A 22,332-nucleotide genomic window follows, 5' to 3' on the forward strand; every position below is an offset into this window, starting at 1 on the left:
CGCAAGTGGAAAGTGCATTAGGAAGACATGGTTTTGTACTTGAGTAGCTGGGTTGGTGGAAATAAATTTTCCACTTCTGTATGATTCATCTAAAGACAGCCGTGTATCATGGCCTCCTGGTTACTATATTTATAATTATTTTTACCTTGGCAAAATTACTGTTTTGGTGAAAATATTTTATGTATCGCCTTTGATAATTGAAAGAGTTAAAATAAATAGAGGAAAAAAAATGAGACTCTTCCTCTCGCCCCCAAACTTTACCCCAAAGCCTTATAGAGACAAGTTTGGAGAGAATATTTAGAGACTTTGGCAAAAGAAAGTAGAAATTTAAGTAACCATCTGAATAATTCAGCCAAAAATGGTTGAGAATGTTTATTCTGTTCTTACATCTTGATTGTCTGGATCTGTCGTAGATTAGATTGACCAAATTTTCTAGACAAAGGACGTAAAGATTCCCTTAACTTTGTCTGTGGGAATCCGGTCTGTAAGTATCAAGTAATCATTACCGGTAACTATTTGTTAAAAATACTCATTTGCATGGCATTGCATTAGCTTTAGAGTTACAAATGTGTTCTCTTGTTAGTAAAATGAGGATCATTAATGGATTCATAAGATCATTCAGTTTCACTATTTGAGAGGAATTTAGATACGATCTATTTCAATCTTTTATCCTTTCCCCTAGCACCATTTTAAAGATAGGAGACTGAAACCTAGAGATTTTTTAATCTCACACCTAATAATTTACATAGATTATCAAATCTACATAAATTTCACTGTTAAAGCATAATGTTTCACACTTTTTATTCTTTTCTAAAATGATCCAGTGGAGAAAAAGAAACATTTCCCCGTTAATTTGAATTTGGTCCTAATTATGTTTAGCATCATGATTTTCTTCCATAAAAATTTACCCAATAAGATTGTGACATCAAAACCTTCCAAGAGTGAGTTCATGTAACCTTGCTGAAAGTTGTATGTCTACAAGAGACATGGGATGTGTGAAAAGCCTTCCTCTATTTTAAGTGATAGCTCACTAAGCCAAGTAGAAAAACAGAAATAGCAAAACTGCATATTGATTTCAAAGCAAATCAGGTTAAGTATCTTCTGCAGACATATAGACAGATAAAACTCGAGGAAATAATGTATGCTCTTCTCTATTTTCAACAGAACCAAGGAATCGCCTTTAAACTTTGCATGCAGCGTGGAAATAGGCTTTTGAAGTAACCAGTACATCTTCTCATGAGTGTTTATTAAGAAGGCCCAAACCTTTCTTAGTAATAAATCAGCTGACATATCTATAGGTTTAAAATTTTTATTGGTTACTGATTAACTTAAGGGCTCTGCCTGACAAATCTTCATAATAAATAAGCCAACCAGCGAGCACTTTGCAATCAAACCAACTTTGTTTAAAGGACTATCTCTAAAACATGATTTATGCACTAATGAATTTTGCAATCAGCATGTGGTAGTGTACAAGTTTCAACATGAATCTAAAATGTACAAATCCGAAGACACTAAAATTATTAAAAATCACACCACAATGCAACTACTTTTAATTAAAAAGAAATATATCACACTCATATTTAGCAGCAACATTATGGCATATGAAAAGAATAATTCAGATTTACTTTTTGAACACATTCTAAAAACATGGTTATTGTTGCTTTGCAGGTCAATGATTTCTTTTCAAGATCAAATTACTTATTATACTGACTCAAATCAAGAAACTGTATTTTATATATACATGTAAACCATGTAGACAGACAAGGTGATTGATGATGGTGTGTCAGTAAGAAAAGTTGCTTGTTGATCCCTATTTTTTTTTCAGTGTGACTAAATTCTTCTTAGAAAGCTTTTATAAATTAATGGCTTTCCTGTTTCTGTTTCAATTAATTAAATTGTTGACAGTAAAATTGTAATAACAAAGTAGCTTTAGTATAAAAAAATGATTCCCAGATCTTTTCCTATAAAACTTTAAAAAATCTTGAAGAACTTAAGTTTTAAACATCTGTCTGGACAGATGTCAAAATGCATAGTGTTACACCATTATGCTGTGTAAGTATCTGACACTATGTTATTACTCTTCAGTTAAATATTCACAGTGAGATTTTATGATCTTTTTAAAAGAAAACTTGCACGAGAGAATAACCTCATCGTGCACACCATAATAAGCACTTTAAATGAATGAATTCCAAGGTAAACGATGAAAAATAACCTCCCGTGCTAGTTTTTACATCTTATCTCAGTCACCTGGGATTTTTATGTCGAGATTTAAAAAATCATTCCACAGTATGTAATGGTTGTGATTTTATTAAAAATTATATTATTAATTTTGGATATTTCCATGGAAAGAGAGCTTTAGTGAAAGTGTAATATATAAATAGGGGAGAGAATTACATCTGGAAAGAAAATATAGCACTGCTGACTCCTAATTGTTGCGGAATGTATATCATACTACAATAAACAATATTTTTGAAGACGTGGAAGATGAAAACTATCATGATATTATCAATGCAGCAATAATGTAGTAAGTAGGACTCATTGAAAGGAATATTTAGACCCAGACACCGAGATGTTGGGATGTTATTTCATTCTGTGTTCTTCGCTACCCCAAATCCTCTGGCTTAGATACAGTTAGTGTACTTGATGAATATATTCACATTAGGATTATAACTACCTGAAAAACGTTTTTAATGGTTTTAATGTGATTAAGGAAGCAAAACCTCATTTCTCACCCTAGAATTTACTATAGCCCCCTTTGCACTAAATATATCACCCGAACAACCAGAATTTCCTCGTATTACCAGGAAGAATTCTTCAACAGAACATTGTAATTTTGTGTCAAAGAAACTAACAATAGCATGAGCATCTCATTGTTTACTTAATGAGATGTGAATGGAAGTGTGAAGGTGAAAAGACAGATTCTAGGTGAGAGGATAGCAAGGTGAGACCCCTGCTTTAGCACAAGGGAAAAACTCCAGGAAATATCATTTCTGAAATAAACTGAATCCTCCCATTTTTCATCTCTTCCTTCTTCCTTCCTTTCTTTCCTCCCTCCTTCTCTCCCCACTTCCCTTCCTTCCATCCTTCACTTGGGGAGTCTTCCCTATCTGCCTTCAAAATTCTAAGATGGATCAATTTGCTCTCAAAACCATCAGATTTAATGTTGATAAATTTAAGTGGTTTAGCTTTGGAAAACATCAGTTTATGTTTTAATTTCCTTTGTAGTAAACACAGTGATATCTTGGTCTCCAGGTCATATTACATAGTCTACCCACTATCGATTTCACCATTATTGTTTTAATTACTAAATGAAATTATATGAAGTTGGTGATGAGTTGTCAAGAAATTTCATGAACAATGACATGTCAGTGCCTCATTTCTCCTTCTAAATCCTTTGTACCTATTCATGAAGCTCAAATGAGATCATGTTTGTGAATCTGTTATAAACTGTAAAGCACAGACATAAGAATACATGATATCAATGGTGATTATGATACTGCCCGACGATGTTATTCACCTTTAGATTAGAAATCTAGTGGCAGCCTTACGTTTTCTGATTTTTACATGGTCTGGTGTGGCATAATTTGTGCTTATATAAAGTAGATTTGGCCATTCACTTGGATTCTAAAGCATTCTCTTATGATTCCTCTTCCATTATTGTCTAGAGTCATTTAGCGAGTACAAGAAAAAAATGGCTTTTTTTTTTTTTTTTTTACTTTCTGAGTTTTCCAATCCACACTTCTCAGATTAATTAGAAAATTGTTCCAATCTCCCTTTTTTCTTCCCTGGTATGTGGCATTTGTAGAAAGAAAATGCTAATTTGATACAGAAGCTGTTAAAATGAGTCAAAATAAACCTTTGTTCTGGTCTTGTTCACATTAAATTATTCTCACTGATCAAAATGGGAGCGTGGCTGAGAAAAGGGAATGAAAAGAAGTTTGCAGATGGACTTACTCCCTTAGTCTCATTTTTAACCAGGTAAAGCGGAGTTCGAAAGGCCCAAATTTTCAGCAGATTTGCACAGCACAGTAATAGCCTTTATGCCTGGAAATTTATGGGCCATGGACAGTTTATAAGAAACGATGTAGTTCATCAGAGAACCAGACTGATGGAGCACATGGGAGCATTCTGCACAGGAAGTTGGGTTTTGGAATAATACTTACTTTGATAGAGTTGTTTTGTTAGCTAAGTAAAACAGTAGGGAAGCCAATGGCCACTTAGGCTTCAAACACAAATATATATTTATAAGTCACCCAGCTGCCTAATTGAGAGCTGTAGTGTTTTCACTAAGTACATCTTCACCAGAAAGCAGTAAAAACAATATCATCAACAATATCCCCATCTTGGCATAGATTCATTTAATCAGTCTTTGATATTTGGATATAATTAAAAGATGTTTAAATGCTTCTCTCTTAAAGTCAAAGGGTGAGAAGGTGGTTAGAAGAATGGTCTTTTTAGGGGGGCGGTTAGGGGATTGTTCTTTTACACTTAAGGATCAAAGATATATGTTAAACTTTACATTATACTCCGGGTAGAAGATGGCTATTCTCAGAGATTTGAAATTGTGGTTCTATAGACTCCTGATGGGGAGGGCTGGGGAGCAAGGATTGGGCTGGGCGTACAATTGTCTGGTGCTTTCAGGTTTCACAGAAGAAGGTTAAACAGGAGGTGGCTTGTTAAATTTGAGCAGAGAACTGGAAAATAAGATTTCACACTCCTGAGATGGGGAAAGCTGGTGAGTTTGGAGTTTGTCTGGGAGATTTGAAAAAGGTCAGGTGTTCTATAGTATTTCTCAAATTGTATTTCAGTGCTTGTGAACAAAAAAAGTAGGTGTGAGAAAAGCAAAGTGTCCGTATACACATGTGGTCGAATCAAACGTCCTAGGTAAATGAATATTTTAAAATTCAGTTATTTGGCATGTGGAAATAAAATGCACAGCCTCTTCTGCTTGGCTAGACCTCCTAGAAATTCAGGCCGCACTAATGATGTTTTGCTACTGTCCTCTCCTCCTGTTCTCAAGCCCTATTCACCTTTTTATGGCCACATTTTTAGCAATTTCTCTCTTTTGCTTTGAAACTTTGAAATGGAATTGGATTGCAAGTGGCAGCACGGGAGTCCAAGACTTGGTTCTAGTGTGAGGTCTGTTTCTTTGTGTGACCTTAAGTCAGGACACTTCCCTTCCTTTCTAGAGGGAACAGGGATGTCAGATCCCTGAGGTCTCCCCTAGTTCTGGCATTATATTATCTTACACTGGGTCTTGTTACTCAATGCTTCCCTCCTTCTCTGGGCCAGGTGTGGCTCTCCTTATCAACTCCTTCTTATAAAAATTATTTATTACTACTATTTGACTTAATCTTTATATCATCCTCTTTCTCAACTGTTTTTCTATGTTTTACTTCTTGTTTTACTGTATTCTCTTTGCTCTTCACTTCTCTCTTTTGAGACAAATTTTATTTATATATTAATATAGATAACATAATGTTATGCCTCTTTGAGTATTTTTTTCCTTTTCCTCAATGTTTGATCTTTTTTCACCCACTATAACACTAAGTACATTTTAGGCACTTGATAAGTACTTCTTGATCGATAGGTTTAATAAGATTGCCCACATTTCAGACCTCCTCTCTCTTCCTTTTGGCTGTGGACCCTGAGCTGCCCTCTGTGTTTTTGGAATCATAGGTAAAGTCATTTTTCATCTACTGTAATATGGACACCAGGTCAGGCAAATTGCACCTGTGCAATCTTTAGCCTTAAATTCTCTGTTCTTAGGGGGCTGACTTAAAGGATGACTCAGTGTCATTTCCCCTGCTCCCATCGGACATGAACAGGAAACATAAAAGGCATTCAGTATATCAGATAGCAGTCAAACCTGTAATAGTTTGGTTGTGCTAGAAAAATTAAATCTTTTAGTATCAGAAATTCTCAAACATTTTCTTTTCGTTCCAACTTGCAAGAATATTAAATGGGAGGTTTCTCTACTAAGAGTTACAAATGTTCTGAAATAACAACTCGCTGGAGAGATACAGATAAGAATCCTTAAAAGTCGGATGTCGAATTAGATCCACATTTCCTTTACTATGGAACATGAAAAGAATTTAATAGCTTGAAGAAGATCTTACTCATGCCATTGTCTTGCTACTAATTTATGTATTTCTATGAAAATGTGATAAATTTTTGTATTATGTTAAGCACATTTTAGCACACACTTAAAGGGACTATTTATTTTTTGAATCCAGGAAGGCAAATAGTTGATCTTTGTTAAATAACTTTTTAGTATATGGAACTCACTATTGAGTAAAATGGGAAAAAAATTATTTTCTTTCCCCACTAATATTATTTAACTTAATCCAGAGACTCTCTGAGAGGCTTTATGTGTCTTACAGTCCCACCATACTTCAGTTCTCAGTTCTGCCATTTTTAATTTTCTTCAAGGAGACATTAGGTTTTGCTTTGAAAAGCCAAAGTTCTTTGTTACTAGAAACTACTGCCAAGTACCTCTTGTCTTAAAAGACCTAATAAACAATAATCTAACCTTTTTGATAAAGTAAGCGTTTGTAAATAAATTTAATAAAGGTTCATCATGCTATTTCCATAATTTTTTTTTCTATAATATTAGCAATAAGATGTATCTGACTTGCATAAAATTTCAGGAACGCTTAAGCTTGTTAGAAATGTCATGGGTCCGTTATGGCATCCACAACATAAAAAAATTGTTATTTATTCAATACTCATGATGCTAGGCTAAATCCTGCTCAAAAGAAATACAAATGGTATAATCTTAAAAGCTACAGACATTATAAAACTTGTGAATGATGGAGACTGAGAAATGGAATTGTGTTACTTTTTTAGATGTAAAAAATTAAATAAAAAGAACTGTTGAGAATCTTTCTTAAGTTTGCTGATGTATGTCATCTGATGTCAGTGTTATGAAGTGCAAAATAGAATTTTCTCCCCCAAATTCAGCAAACTGTTGTCCACTTTTAAAATATTCGATGCCTATGATTTATTCATTCATTCATGAAGGACTATGACTTAAAACAGTGAATCTCAAGTGGTGCGAAATTTTTTTTTAGAAACAGGAGGCAGAATGATGGTTATTTTTGCTCTAGATGAAAGATGATTTTGCTCTTCAACTCCTGGCTCTTTCCCGTCTAATCAAGTTTAAAAATATAGTGATGTTATAAGGCTCTATCATAAATGCATGTATTGTCTTAATGTAGTAGTCTGTTTAACCTTGATATCTATAAGCACTCTTTATGTTGCTGTGCTTTAAAGATAACTTTACAGCCTTTGTTAATAATGGGTTCCCAAAGAGGCAGATTAATGCTAAACCTGGATAAAGCTGGAAGTCTTAAAAGGTGCCTTGTCTACCAAATGGGGATTAGAAAAGGCCCATTGGTTCAGGAACGTGGAAATGATCTTGACATATACTTGGGCTCCATGCGAAAAAGTATTGAAGAGTCTCCTGATGGAAATCAAAACACCATAACCAAGAGAGGGGTCTGGAAGTTTCCTGTTCACATGGCATGAAGACTTCAAGTCAATAAATTATCTTAGAATAGCCACAATAAGTGAAACCCCTAGGGCCCTAGCAAGAGCAAATGAAAACTGCTCTGTGAATGTATGTTCTCTACTCCCAGGCCCCCACAGAGGATGACTTCACAATATGAAGATAGAGGCCTCCTCAAGGAAGAATCAGCGGCTATAGCAAATAGGAGATTAACACCCCGGAAACTGAATATTATAGAAAAGTCTAAATGAGACTATATATTCAATATATTAATTAATTAGAGATAAAAGAAGAAATGGAAATCACAAAGATACATCAGGAAATCGTGGAAAAAGAAGAAGCAAATTTGAAAAAGAGCCAAATGCAAGCTCTAGAAGTGAAAAAAAAAAACATTGAAATTTAAAAAACTCAGTGACTTATTATAAAGCTATGCTAATTTAAATGTTTGATAAATAGTAGTACAGGATAAAGAACTCAGAAATCTACTCCATCATATGTGGAGATTTGTTATTTGACAGAGGTGGCATTAAAAATTAGTGGGGAAAAGGGTATTCAGCAAATACCACTGTGTCAAATGAGAACCAAACAGAAGAAAAAAACTGGATCCTGGCTTTACATCAACCACAAAATCAAATTCTTCTAGAATAAAGACCTAAAAGTAAAAATCAAAAAATTTAAAACTTTTAGGGAAATATTATGTATGGGTGCAGAAAAATTTCTTAAAGTAGTTACAAAATAAAACCATTAAAAATAGGACAATTAGATATCCACATGTGAAAAATAAAGTTGGATTTGTACCTCATCCCATATACAAAAATTAGCTAAGAAATTCTGCAAAGGCCTAAATATAAGAGTTAAAACTATAAAACTCTTAGAAGAAAAAAATAAGTGTAAATCTTTATCCCTTGGGATTAGTCAGTTTCTTAGTCAGCATCAAAAGCATAAGTAACAGAAGGAACATAAATTTGACTTCATCAAAATTAAAGACATTTGCACTTCAAAGAACACTATCAAGAAAGTGAAAACTTACAAAATGAGAGAAAATATTTGCAAACATATATCTAATAAAATATTAGTATCTAGAATATATAATTAACTTTTACAACAAAATAATAAAAAGACAACTCAATTTAAAAGGTAGGCAAAAGATTTGAATAAACATTTACTCAAAGAAGATACACAAATGGCCAATAAGCACATGGAAAGATGCTCAACATTATTAGCTATCAGAGAAATGCAAATCAAAACCACAATAAGATACCATATAGTTTCACATCCATTAAAGTATCTACAACAAAAAAGATGAGCAGTTGGAGTGTTGGGAGTATGTGGAAAAACTGGGACATTCACACATGGCTAGTGGGCATGTAAAATGGTACAGCCACTTTGGAAAACAGTCTGACAGTTTCTTAAAATATAGAGAGTCCATATGATTCAGGAATTATAATTGAAAACATATGTCTATCCAAAAACTTTTACATGAATGTTCATAGAAGCATCATTCACAATTACCCCAAAGTGGAAACAATCCAATATCCATCAATTGATGAACGGATAAACAAAATGTGATACATTTACACGATTGACTATTATTTAGCCATAAAAAGAAATGAAGTACTGATACTTGCTACAAATGAATGAACTTTGAAACTATTATGTTTAGTTTCGTATAAACGGAATCACACGATATGTGATCTTTTATGACTGGAAAAGAAGCCCAGTCATAAAAGATCACATATCGTGTGATTCCATTTATACGAAACATCCAGAATAGGTAAATCTACAGAGACAGAGTAGATTAGTGGTTGCCAAGGCCTGAGGTAGACAAAATGGGCAGTGATTGCTGAGGGGTATGGGATTTCTTCTTGAGGTGATGAAAATGTTCTGGAATTAAATAGTAGTAATTGTCACACATATTTGAATATACTAAAAACCACTGAATCGTATACTTTAAAATGATGAATTTTAAAATGATGAATTTTGTTATGTGAATTTGAATTGAATAATTTGAATTGAATATCTTGATTTCTAAAAAAAGAAAAAATTGAGGAAAAGATTGATTAATCTGACATTAAAATTTAAAGCAATACCCTAAAAGACAATAGATAACTAGCTAAGAATCATTATGCAAGATATATAAATAATTCCTACAAATAAATAAGACAAAGGCAAAATTTCCACCAAATAGCACACATAAGATAAGAATAGGAAATTCACAGAGGAGGAAAACCAAATAACCAATAAATGTAATAATTAGTGATATGCAAATTAATGAGGGACTTTCTCATGGGTACTCAAGGATGTGCTAATAGCAAAACTTCAGTGTATATATATAATGTCCAACAAATTGGTAAATGAATTATGGTATATTAATACAACGGAAGACAGTAGAATTATTAAAATGAATAAACTAGATACATATGTATATGTGTAGGTAAATCTCAAAATTATACTACTGAGTTTAAAAAAGCAGTTCATAAAAAAGATATAAACAGAATTTTAACAATTATGTGAAATTTAAAAATACACTAATAAGTAACTTGTTATAGACTATAGTCTTGCATATATATGTATTATGTATGTATTATGTATGTACATATATACACATACATACATACTTATATATACACAAACACACTTATGTAGCAAAAGTAAACAAACCAGACAGGGAGAATTCACAGTATGTTGGGAATATTGGCTAACTCTGGGGAGGGAGGAAAGTGAATGGACCAGAAACAAAAAATAAAAGAGAGCTTCCATTGTATCTATTGCATTTTATTTCTTTGAAAAAAGTCAAAAGAAAGCATGGCATAATAAAAAAAATAATTGTTACATTTTAATTATTAAATATGGTGTTTAAATATTTTCTGTACTTTATTGTCAACGTGACAGTTAAACATAGCGTCATGTTTATATTTATATAATAAAAATGATGAAATTAGTTTTGTCATAGACTGTTTTTGTTAAATTACCTGTTTGAATTCTTTGCTTATATTTCTGCCAGTGTGTACCTAATATTGGTTGAGAATTCTTTTTGGCTGTGAATAACACACAAACCTGGAAATAACAGCTTAAACAAATTGAAGTTTTTATTTTTTTCTCACAGAGTGAAAAGTCCAAAAATTAGAAATCCAAGTTGGGTAGAATTGCTCCATGATGCCAGTGGAGAAATGGACTCTTTGTATCTTCCCACCCAGCCATCCTTAACATGTTCTTGTCACCCTTGGGGGCACAGGATGGATGCTTTGCTTACAGCATCAAGTCTGTATTTCAGGTAGGAAGAAATGGAATAACAAAGGACAAAATGTGCACACCGATATCTCTGCCTTTTCCCCTCCCTACACATCCATATGTCTTAAGAAGCCTTCTTGGAACTCTCAATTAAAAACTTCCTCTTTTTTCTTAGTGGCCAGAACTAGGTCAAATGACAACTTCTATCAAGGAATTCAGCAATATTTGTTTAACTTTTCTTCCAAATCGGGGTTCAGTAGATAGGAATGAGAATAGATATTGAGTAGAAACTAGTAAGCCTTCACAGATGACAATGATGATAATAATGATAGTGGTTATCATCATTGTTACTACTTATTGAACTTATGTGATATGCCAGGTCTGTGAGTTTTGTAGATTTTGTTGTTTTACCTTCACTGGAATCCAAAGAGTTGAGTACCACGTTAGCACCCATTTAAAGATGAGTAAATTGAGACGCATGGAGGTGGAATATCATGTTGAAAATCCGATGGTAGTGGAACGAGAACTTGATTCCAGGTTGATCTGATCCTCAGATTTGTCTGCAGCTGTCCTGGTTTTAGCTCACAAATCTCACAACCCGGGACACATGTCAGTCCTGGAAAAATCGGGTCACCCAATTGAAGCGCAAACAGTATTAGGCAGGAGTTCACTGAAAGTTCATTAACGGTTAATTTAATAAATATTGTTTATCATTTTTCATAAATGTGAAAGACTTACAAGATATTAGACTACAACTCTTTATATTATACATATTTTTTCTTTCACCTTGTAGTTTTTATGACTATTTTGGACATACATATATTTTAAAGTTTTATGTATCCAATCTGTTTTCCTATGTGGTTTCTTCCTTTGCTTTTATGTTTAGATATTCTTCCCTACCCTACCAACCAAAAGTTATATTTTCTTCTGGTTATTTTATAGTTCATTTTGTAATTCAAAGTAAAATGGGGATATGCAGGAATTGGAGAGATGTTCGTGCATGTGTCCTACTTCCAGGTTTGGGGGTGTGTTTCAGAACTGTAAGTTCATGTGTTTGAAATGTTCATCTCAGGAACTGATTTAAAATCCATAACTTAAGGGAATAAAAACTCTTTCCAATGCATTCCCAATGTGCAGTGCACATGTATCTGATCTGCAATCGGCAATCATGTCAAAACGTGTCAGCTCATTTCATATTCTTTTTAACTATCCTTTGATTAAGGGAGTGCTGTATCAACTTATGTAAGTCTGCAGTCAAATCTACCTTCAAATTATTAGCACCTGGTGAGAAATGTCCTTCCCATTTTAGACACCAGTTCATCATGTCTTATTTGTACCTCACTTGATGATTTTGATATATCATTATAAATACTACATGTGACTAAGTCTTTATGCTGAAGCTTTGTTCTTGTAAAGATGGCAGAAAATGTGAATTGTATACTGTGTCCCCGATACAGATGTGTGGATCTAGACCAAACAGGTGTGGTGCTAGGCTGAGATGATAAATCACCAGCCCCAAGTATCTTTATGTTGGGAAACATGATGTCATCAATGTTTATCTTACACTATTGGGTCTAACTTGGTTTTCTAGCCAATAGAATGGGAAAATATTCGTGAATTCACTGTTATTGACTAATTATTAGAAATTATTTTGTTAGAAGATGAAATTAATGATCGAGTCTAGGAATTGGCCAACCTTTTGTAAAGAGCCAGATGGCAAATATTTTAGGTTTTGCTGGCCATAAGATCTCTGTTTCAACTACTCAATTCTGCCTTTGTAGCAGCCGTGGATAGTGCATAAACAATGGGTGTAGCTGGGTTCTAATCGAGCTTTATTTACAAAAGCAGTCGGTCTGTGATGATTTGACCCCTGGGCTGTAGTTTTCCAACTGCTGCATAGTCAAAGAATTTATTCCTTAACAACCAAGTTTTTCTTATTTGAAAGGTGGGAATCAGTTGCTATCCTGGAAAATATTAAACAAGTGCTCATACTATTGATACTTTTAAGACTTTGACTTCAATGTTTTAAGGTAAAATTGGAAAGCCCTTTGAAAATTCTTTGACCAGAAGAACCATGATGTAAACGTGGAACCATTCATTAGGCATAGATCACATCAATCTCAAACAAAAGGTTCGTGTCTCAAAGCTTCTTTGATATTAGTGGCTCATAACTTTCTTCCTAAACAAATCTTTCTATCTTCTGATGGGAGCTGGACATAGCTCTTAATTCCAGTGGGGTCCAGGCTTAGAGGCAGGGAAGTATATATATATATATATATATATATATATATATATATATATATATATATATATATATATATTCATTTGTTAGAGTTTGTCACTATGTGATCACAAAAACTGAACACTCCAGAGCTCTAAATTATAAATTTGGATGGCTTGCTTTAATGCACAGAATTTCTGTACCATAAGAGCAGCAGATGCAAGATTTGTCCTCAGTATCATTGCTTCGTGCTTTAGTAAATCAAGATGACTGACTGAAGCTTTCATTTCTGTTTTGATGGATTCTCTCATGGTCCAGAGTGTAACCTGTGTGTCAATCTCTGATTGTATGTTATTAATCACATTTCAAAGCTAAATAATTTGGGGGGGGGGAGTTTATATATATGTATATATCAAAATATATGTATATACATGTATAAATATATAGTTTTTTTTAAAAAAATTAGTCTCTTACAAACTCCATGAATATTTATTCTTGCAAAATTTCAGTGCTTTCAGTGCTTAAAAGGGATTGGGTTTCATACTTTGAAAACTTCCTTTCTATGATAGGGCTTTTATTGTTGTTCTTATATTCTATTTGTTTTAATTCTCTTTGCAGGCACTTTGTTATTGCTTGGTGCTTGGCTTATTTTTGGAGACGCCCCAAAACAACTGGAGATAATAATGAATAAGGTGGGTACTCAAGTTGTGGATGATATCTTTATTTAAAAATTATGTGTAATGGTAAAGTAACAGGACTGATTTTTTGTTTTTTTGTTATGTGAGATAATGTGGTTTTAAAGGATTTTTCAGAAGTTTTAAGCAGTGAAAGCATCATTGAAATATGTACTGTACTACCTCCTAAGATTAATTTATGAAGGACAACTTCCATTTAGTTATGGAAGCTAAGATCTGTTTTAAAGTCGCACTATTCTATATTTATACCTTGAAAAAAAAGTACTTCTTATTCTCCCTTAGGAAGAAAGTTTGGATGAACATAAGAAACTGTCAACACATTTATAATTTGTGTCTCTTCAAGAAAGCTATGGATGTTCTACTGCTAATTTTCCAGACTTTCATGAGCCCCACATGATGAAATTTGATGATGGAAGTTTTCCTCTCGAATACCTGTAATTTATACTATCCTTTGTGGGTGATTTTCTGAAGGTGACCAGATGAAAGGCCCAGAAAAGTAATTCTTTATTCTTCTCATGATGGTGCCAAGTGGCGGAAGGGAGCAAGCTGGGGACACCGGTGAGGTGAGGAGGGAAATAGAGGCATAGAGAGGAAAGAGAGACATATTCAAAGGGGTAATACATGGGATTTTTTTTATTTAAAATAGATTTAACTTGAGGGAGATAAAGTCTGTATTAACAAAGAAATAGAAGCAACTATGAGGAAGCTTGAATTGACACTATGGAGCATGTCTTTTGGTATGTTTCTCTTTCTTGCTCTTAAAATCCACATATGCCACTTCTGCCCACTTCAAATACAAAAATTTATTGTACATTTTCTAATTGCAAAGGAAATATGTATTTAATGAAAAACACTTAAAATAAAGAAGTAAAATGGTAAAAATTACCCATCATTGATCACACAAAGATATTAATGGTAAAATCTGAATGTGTGTGTTCTCCCAATTATCTCCCTTTTCCTTCTCTTCTCTTTTTCCCTTTCTTTTTAAAATTTTGATTCATTTCCTTTTTTTTATATAAAAAGAGATTTCTCACATCAAATATGTTTCATAAATTTCCTTATTACATAACAATGTATTTGAATATCTGACTACATCTAATTGTCAATGTGCATTTTTCCCAACATAATTTAAAAAAACAATCTAACGAGTTCAATTTTTGCAATTATAAATGCAACACATATTTATTATAAAATAATTTAGAAAACGTACAAAACAAAGGTAAAAATTATATTTACTACTGCTGTTAAAAGTTGCTGACAAGGCACTTGAAAGAAGGTATTTACGATAAAATAAGCCTGAGAAGTTTTGGATTAAATGCAGTTAAACAGGTTCTCTTTCAGTGCAGGACTTCTCAAAGTTTTTAATATGTTAAAGTATATTATGATGCTTGATAAAGGAGATAGAATGTAGAGTTTCTCAAACTTATTTGATCTGAGAATGATTTATTCCAACAGATTTTTTTTCTTCAGAACAAACATTGGTAAACAACGTTCTTTACTCTCTGTCTCTCTCACACACACACATACAGAGGCATACTGACACGGTCTTGTTCGTTTATTTACTTATTTCTAAGTAATTTTTCTAATAATTAGATGATTAATTTAATATATCATGGACCTCTATTTACATCAATAAACAGCGATCCACATTATCATTTTTAATGGGTGCAAAGTAAACAGCCCCTTTTCGGTGAAAAATTAGGTTGTTTCCATTGTTTTGCATTTGAAAACTATGTTGAAATCAACACCTTTCTGTACACTTGCCCGATTACTTCCTTAGGATAAATTCCTAAAAATGAGATCATATAGACCTTTTATTTGTATTCTAAGATTAGTTTCTTTGCCCACGAATATAAGTTTTTCATAAAAAAAGAAGTTACGATGAAGATTTAGTTCAAGTGTATCTACTCATGAAGGATGAACTAACAGGAGCAGAATGGGCTATCAGAAATATAGCTTGCTAAATATTTGCAGTTATTCACAAGACTAATATACATTTATAAGGAAGTGTTTGTCAAGATGCTTTTTTCAGTATGGAAACTGAAAAAATAAAGTAAAAAAAAGCACATTGAAGAAAGTTTACCTCCCTCACCCCCTTGTAGAGAATCAAAAGCTTAGGAGGAACAACACCTTCTGAGTTTTAAATAAAAACACATTTGAATAAGAAAACACATTTAAATTCAAGTTAAGATGTAGAAATAGATCCCTACTGTTTCTATACATGGTTTTCCTCTTATTAATTAAAGCCTGACATACTCTATCTAGTGTTTTATTAGAATTATAACTTCATTCTACCAAAGATCCCGTAAGATATTTCACTGGGTTTTACACAGGCTGGAGTCTCATCTTGCTTAGAATGAAAAAGTAAGAAAGCGTATCTGTTTGATCAGATTTTCTCTGTCTAAATTTTGGAGTCTGCATTGAAACTTTTGAGCAATTATATATAGGACTGAGCAAAGACTATTGTTTGCTTATGTGGTGGATCGAGATCAAGAATGTTAATGTTATCTCCAAGAACACTTTTTAATTTATATCAAAATTGTATAAACAGGGTCACCAGGGCTAAATGGGATGTCAATGACCTATGAAGATCAGAAAGTAAACAAAAGATCTTAAAATAAGCATGTAACCTGAACACCTCGAGGGTTGTTGTATATTAAAAGGCAATTGTTTACATAAAGAAAGAGAAAATTACTTGGTGCTAATTCTGTTTGTGACAAGCTCCTTCTTCCTCAATCCATCAGCAGAATCGTAGTGGATGGGGGTTTCACTCTGCCTACTTTGAAGGGCTGGGAAGAAAACCAACATGAACTGGCCTTTACAATAATTACAGCCTTCAGAAGCCTACCCATTTCCTTTTTGACACTGGTTAGCTTCAGACTAAGTTCTTTCTTCAGGATAGGTATTGTTGAGGTGGTAGTAGGGGGTTGCCCGGAGACCTGAGTAAGATTAAAGGAGTAAAATATGGTTGACAGAAAGAGATGGGTAGATTCTCTAAGGTACATGTTCAATGATTTCTTTGAAGCCCGAACTTCCTTCTTCAAAAGGAATTCCAGCCAGATGGGGAACAAATGGGAACATGTCTTTGGGTGGGTCACCCACAGAGTTTGGGTTCAAGGATGGAGGAGTGCTGAGTCCAAAAAAAAAAAGGACAATGAATTAAGAAAAAGAAAGCAGAATTTTATCATGAGTTAACAGACACATGTAATTATGGATGTGAAACTGAGGCAAATTGAAAACTCACTGGAGTAACTAATTTTCCCATGAGGAATAAAAGACGTATTGGCCCTCCAAGCAGGAAGAGTATGATTCAAGGGACAGTGTGGTCTAGCAATTACCTACACTGCCTACAGCTGGCTCCAGGCTCTCTTAGTTACACTATGTGACCCAGGGAAGTAATCTGACCTTTCTGTGCCTGACTTTCCTGATCATTAAAATGGGAGTAATAATAGAGCCTAACTGCTAGGTTAGTTGTGAAGATTAAATGAGTTACTACATGCAAAGTGTTCAGAACAGTGCTTGACATATAGTAAGCTCTCAGTAAACGTTAACTATTTTAACATTTGAAGATTCACTAAGATGGATACTCTGCTAAATAACTATTCTGCTGCCTGCCATTCCACCTGATAGCTTAATTAATTTTGTTCTTAATGACTTTTTGATCTTTAAGAGTCACCTTTCAAAATGTAAATCATCCACAGGGTCCTACCCAAAACTGTTATCAGTAAATACGACAGTAGGGATTAACTGGCCACCCATAATCCCTGGATGGAATAACACTTCAGAGAAGAGGAAGAGGTACTGGGGCGGTGGGAAAGTTCCTAAAGCAAACTTAACCCACCTGCTGTACTTTATACCAAAATTAACCCACCAATTACAGTTTCGTTCATTGTAAGAGAACTCTCGAGCCTACAGCATTTCAGTGCAGAGCACCAGAGAGAGAATGTGCCTGTGTCTTCTGTGAGACAGATAGGTGGCTGTGACGTATTATCTGGCTTCTCATCTGGAAGGAAGGGAAAGGAAGGGAAAAAATGTCTCATTCAAAGGAAGTCATGAAAAAGGAGGGACTTCTGAAGGAGTTGTGTAAGTTGATTGTGAAAAAGACCACATGAAGGAATTCAGGAGTCTGCTTTAGGTGCAGGCTGTGGAAAGCCAAGTTAGCACATGGCTGAAGCTGCAGTCTAGCCAAACACATGCTTGAGGCATTGGAAGACAGGAGAGGCAGGAGAAGGACAGACAGACACGCTCACACAAAGAAGATGTTATTTTATAAATATATGTCCTATTGGAGGACCAAGATATATTCTATGGTCTAATATTTCTGTTTTTGAATTACATGTGGCAGAGTAGGACATTATAATCTTAATGTCTGCTTTTTTTTATAGAGTCGATCAGATCTCAACTGCAAGATTTGTTCAGTGGACCAAGACATTCGTCTTTAAAGGCAAAGGCAGCTGAGAGGTTGTTTTACTAAAATAGCAGTTCTCAAATGTTTTGATTTCAGCATCTCTATACATTCTTAGAAATCATAGAGGATTTTTGTTTTGTCATTATATCTTTGATATTTACCATATTAGAAATTAAAACCGAGAAAAATTTAACTATTACTTTATCTAAATAACAATGATAAACCCATTATATTTCCATAAATAATTTTTTAAAATAAAAATGTACTTTCCAAAACAAACAAACAAAAATAGTGAAAAGAGTGGTAAAATGTTCAGCTGAATAGACGACAGATTCTTGTATTTGCTTCTGTGTTCAATTTGTTGTGATATTTCACATAAGGTAGCCTCTGGAAAACTCCATTGTACTCTAATGACAGAATGAGGTGAACATGCAAAAAACATTTAGTGTTCCGCGAATTCACAGACTTCCTGAAAAGGTCTCAGCTAATCCTCAGGAATCTCCAGGTTACGCTTTGAGAACTACTATTCTAGGACAAAGGCTTAGGCTTGGTCAAGACTGGTTGCCCTGATTTTATCGTTTCAACATTACAGTTTTTTTAATTTTAAGAGGCCTATTTTTTTCACACTCTGAATTTGGGATATGTCTTACATCGATAGTGTCTTATGACAGCTGTTTTGACACAGTTGTCATTGCCTCTGCAAGCATGAACTTGGTCATAGCTATTCATATGGTCACTATTTTGGTGGGATAGTATGCATTGTTATCATTAGGTGTTGAGTTTAATTGCTGTTTAAAAATTCTTCCTTGTAGAACTTACAGCATAATAAGATGTTGAAATGAAAAGTTACTATATATACAGAAAGGCAAAGACACAGAGAAATTGGGCAGAAGTTTGATATTAGTGGAGCAATTTTGGAAGAATGAATAGAGGTCTGTGTTTTCTTGCACAGGAGTACCAGTGATTACTTTATGGTAATAAGAAGGGAATAAACCCACAAGTAGCTGTGGCTGTATTGTGTGTTGTTATTGAGAAATGTCCAAAATGATTGCCTATCATGTGCAAAGCATTACACTGAAGATACAAGAAATTGCCAAATCTGTTGGTACAGGGGAAAGTTACTGCACAGCATTGAGAAGATAGTGTGACCCATCTACTCATGGCATAGGATTAACATTAAGGTGGGGTGTCAGAGAAATATACGTATGTACATATACACACAATGCACACAATTTAAAAGTATCCCGCTAGAGATGTCATTCTATAGTCTGCTTCCACCTGCCCTTAACCATATAGTAAGGTCATATTTCTCCATGTCATGACATTCAAGTCTACCTCACAGCTTTTAATCAATTTGTACTATTCTACTTTATGGAGGGACCATGGTTCATTTAATTAACTCCCTATGGAAGAACATTGGGGTTCTTTCTAGTTTTTTATATTATTAAACATATTGTAATTAATACTCTTGAACAAATATTTTAGCCAGCCATAAATATTTGTGACCGACTGAATAAAGGTGACAAAAAAAATAATAATAATAAATGATTGAGGACAACCAATCGCAGGGAATTGAGATTACAGACACATGGTTAGAAAATTAAAAAATATGTTATTCAGACCTTTTCTCCATGGTTCAGCATATTTCAGAATGGCGATAAAGACAGGAATTGTTAACTATGTTAACGCAGCAGGTCATTCACATTAGCATTTCTAGAGCTGCTTTAAACTCTTAGATTCCTGTTGAAGTTACACATTTTCTTGATTAAAAGATTTAACATCCCCTCTCTGAGCCTGTGGAAATAAGGCATATTGTAATATTACCACCCTATCTGAGAAGTGAACACGATGGTAATGTGACTCCTCATTTATTTTTTATCTTCAGTTCCAATTTCTTACCATATATATAGAGGGACGAGTTATTTAAGTGAGAAATCTGAATCTAAAGATAGGTTTTTAGCAGCTTAGAACAATCAAGAGCACATCAGCTTGAAGAGCTTTGTGACTCTGACTATGGAGGTGTTTACAGTCTCAGGAGCAGAGTGGCTTTGGCAGCTCTTAGGTTTGATGGGTTAAGTGGTTTGTAGTTGGTTGGGGTGGGGATGGGAGAGGGTACTGTGGAAGATAAATGAGTTCCTCAACATATGAACTTACTCCCTAGGCTTCTCAATTCTGCTCAGCTCTCCTGACAGTTGCTTGCTGGGATTCTCACCATGAGACAGTCAGCACCACGCTTGTAGCCCCGCAGGAAAAATAAACCCCACTAAACCAGCCAAAATACTGGAGCGGGCTTGTGTAATTTTAGTAAAGTTTAAATTGGGGGAAAAAAAGTGGCTGTGGGAGTGTTAAATATAAACTTGTGCTTGTTGTACATCATTTTCCCATGAGCTTTATAAGGACACATCACAAAAAGCAACTGAAAGAAACCAGAAAATCTTCTTTAGGCTGATCTATTTCCTCTTCAATTTAAGGTGTATAAGATATGCATAGCATATTTTAAAAATATGTTCTATTTCAGAAATAGAGAAGGTAAATAATTTAATCAGGAATTATAACAAATTATTATTTCTGATTTAAGAATATAGAGTATGGGTTATTAGCCCAGGTTGCTTAACAAAATGCCATAAACTGGGTGGCTTAAACAATAGAAATTTATTTCTTGCAGTTCTAAAGGTTGGAAATTCCAAGATCAAAGTGCCAGCCCATAGATTTTATTCTGAGGCTCTTCTCTTGGCTTATAGGAGGCCATCATCTTGCTCTGTGCTCACGTGACCTCTTTGTGTATGCAGAGAGACAGGAGAGGTGGAGAGAGAGAGCTTGAACTCTGCCGTTACTTCTTATAAGGCTACTAATCCCATCATGAAGGATCCACCCTCATGACCTCATCTAACTCTATTTACTACCAAAGATACCATCATATTTGGGAGTAGCGTGTCAACATATAAACTGGGGAGGGATGCAAACCATCAGTCCATAATAAGGGCTGTTAAACTTCTTGCTTGCTATTCAGTCCCCAGGAAGTTCCTGGAAAACTGAAATTTTAAAAATTTCTATTTGGATAATCTCTAACCTAAAAACTTGCACTCTAAAAATGATGTACAGGCAAACATTTGTCATTATCCCCTTCAACTTGTATGGGGCAGAACTTTCCTACTTTTATTCCCACCCTAATCTCTCATGTCGAATCTTTGCAGATTTTCTTTTAATGGTATATTTAGATCAAGATTAAAGGAAGAAGCACTAAGTAGTGAAAAGCACATTTGAGATGCCGATTCCAGAGGCCAACCCCTATATAAGCTTCTTTTGCCAATTTCTCTACTGTCTCTACTATCCAAATCTTTAATTTGACTTTATTTTGTTGTCTACCTGAAGTCCCATAATTAAAAGATATTTGGACTAACAAGTATTAACTTTTAAAATGTAAATATTTACGTGTGTATGTTTGTGTGTGCGTTTAGGAGGAAAATGTCATATTAATAAACTACTAATTATTCTGACAATAGAGAGTTATTGGTTAACCTAAGTTCTTTCCTTACTGGCAGGTAGCTGAGGATAAACTTCACTGAGACCACTGAAGTTGTCTGAAGGGGAAGAGATGGAGCATGGAGCAGTGGATGTGGAAGAGGTCAGAATGTGGTACCAAAGTGTTCACATCAGTACATCTAGCACTTTGAAAAGTGCTTGTCCCTTAATGAGCACTGTAAATTTTTTTTTGTGTGTGGGGTGAGTGAAATGAAGAAAGACTATTGTATCTTTGCAGAGGATATTAGATGATGAGCATTGAGTCTTGTAAAAGGCTACCCACCTAGCATAACAATGTCTGCTCACCTTCCGCCAACATTTTCTGAGTGTGACTCCTTGTTTTTCCTTCCTTTCTTCTCTGTCAGTCCTCGATGGCCTTGATCTTGCAGGCTGTCTGATCTGTTGCTATCACTGTAGATAAATTGTTTGCTCTCTGTGACTTGCACTTGAAAATGAATAAGAGAAGCCTCCTGGCAGAAAAAGGATGCAGTTTTAGGAATATAGAAAAGGCAATTACTGATTGATGTCTGGAATCTTATGTAGATCTTTATTCCTTAGCTCAAGCTTTCATCATATTTGGTAACATAGCAAAAAGGCACAGGACACTTGAGTTCTAGCATTTGCTTTGCCCTAAATAATTGTTTGTGGCACTACGTACTTCTTGTACTTTATTTTTCTTAGAATACTCCCTTATTCTTTTTTGTACCTAGCAACAGTGTTTTCTGTACAAAGCAAACCTTCAGAG

General features: G+C 34.3%; 1 long non-coding RNA gene across 1 annotated transcript in view; it reads left to right on the forward strand.

The window, feature by feature from the left end:
- The window catches only part of LOC120594512 (uncharacterized), a 46,041-nt gene extending 23,949 nt beyond the window's left edge, over positions 1–22,092 (forward strand). The window contains exons 2-3 of the long non-coding RNA XR_005650588.1: positions 13,581–13,654; positions 21,608–22,092. This is a non-coding gene — a long non-coding RNA (uncharacterized LOC120594512). The remainder of the gene's footprint in view (positions 1–13,580; positions 13,655–21,607) is intronic.
- Positions 22,093–22,332: the final 240 nt, after the last annotated feature.

Source organism: Pteropus medius, unplaced genomic scaffold (assembly GCF_902729225.1).
Source record: "Pteropus medius unplaced genomic scaffold, Ma_sr-lr_union100, whole genome shotgun sequence".
In the NCBI taxonomy this organism is placed as follows: domain Eukaryota; kingdom Metazoa; phylum Chordata; class Mammalia; order Chiroptera; family Pteropodidae; genus Pteropus; species Pteropus medius.